This window comes from Triticum dicoccoides, chromosome 5A (assembly GCF_002162155.2).
Source record: "Triticum dicoccoides isolate Atlit2015 ecotype Zavitan chromosome 5A, WEW_v2.0, whole genome shotgun sequence".
Lineage (NCBI taxonomy): Eukaryota > Viridiplantae > Streptophyta > Magnoliopsida > Poales > Poaceae > Triticum > Triticum dicoccoides.
This window is the reverse complement of record NC_041388.1, coordinates 367,068,850-367,069,905: the sequence shown is the minus strand read 5'-3', so window position 1 is coordinate 367,069,905 and position 1,056 is coordinate 367,068,850.

Sequence of the window (1,056 nt, the reverse complement as noted above, 5' to 3'; positions counted from 1 at the left end):
TTGTAGAGCTAGTTCAACTCTAGTGTAAAATTATTTGAACTAGGTTATAGATCAAGTTCAACTCTATAGTGTAAAATTATTTGAACTAGCTTGAAGAGCTGGTTCAACTCTAGTGTAAAATTATTTGTACTAGGTTATAGAGCTAGTTCTACTCTAGTGCAAAATTATTTGAACTAGCTTGTAGAGCTAGTTCAACTCTAGTGAAAATTATCTGAACTAGGTTGTAGAGCTAGTTAAACTCTAGTGTAAAATTATTGGAACTAGCTTGTAGAACTAGTTCCACTCTAGTGTAAAATTATATTTACTAGGTTATAGAGCTAGTTCTACTCTAGTGTAAAATTATTTGAACTCGCTTGTATAGCTAGTTAAATTCTAGTGTGAATTATTTGAACTAGCTTGTAGAGCTAGTCCAACTCTAGTGTAAAATTATTTGTACTAGGTTATAGAGCTAGTTCTACTCTTGTGTAAAATTATCTGAACTAGCTTGTTGAGCTTGTTCAAGTCTACAAGCTTGTATAGCTAGTTCAACTCTAGTGTAAAATTATTAGAACTAGCTTGTAGAGCTGTGTCAAATCTAGTGTAAACTTATTTGAACTAGGTTATAGACCTAGTTCAACTCTATAGTGTAAAATTATTTAAACTAGCTTGAAGAGCTAGTTCAACTCTAGCGTAAAATTATTTATACTATGTTATAGAGCTAGTTCTACTCTAGTGTAAAATTATTTAAACTAGCTTGTATAGCTACTTCAACTCTAGTGTAAAATTATTTGAACTAGCTTGTAGAGCTAGTTCAACTCTAGTGTAAAATTATTTGAACTAGGTTATAGATCTAGTTCAACTCTAGTGTAAAATTATTTGAACTAGCTTGTAGAGCTAGTTCAACTCTAGAGTGAAAATATTTATACTAGGTTATAGAGCTAGTTCAACTCTAGTGTAAAATTATTTGAACTACCTTGTATAGCTAGTTCAACTCTAGTGTAAAATTATTTGAACTAGCCTGTAGAGCTAGTTCAGCTCTAGTGTAAAATTAGTTGAATTAGCTTGTAGAGCTAGTTC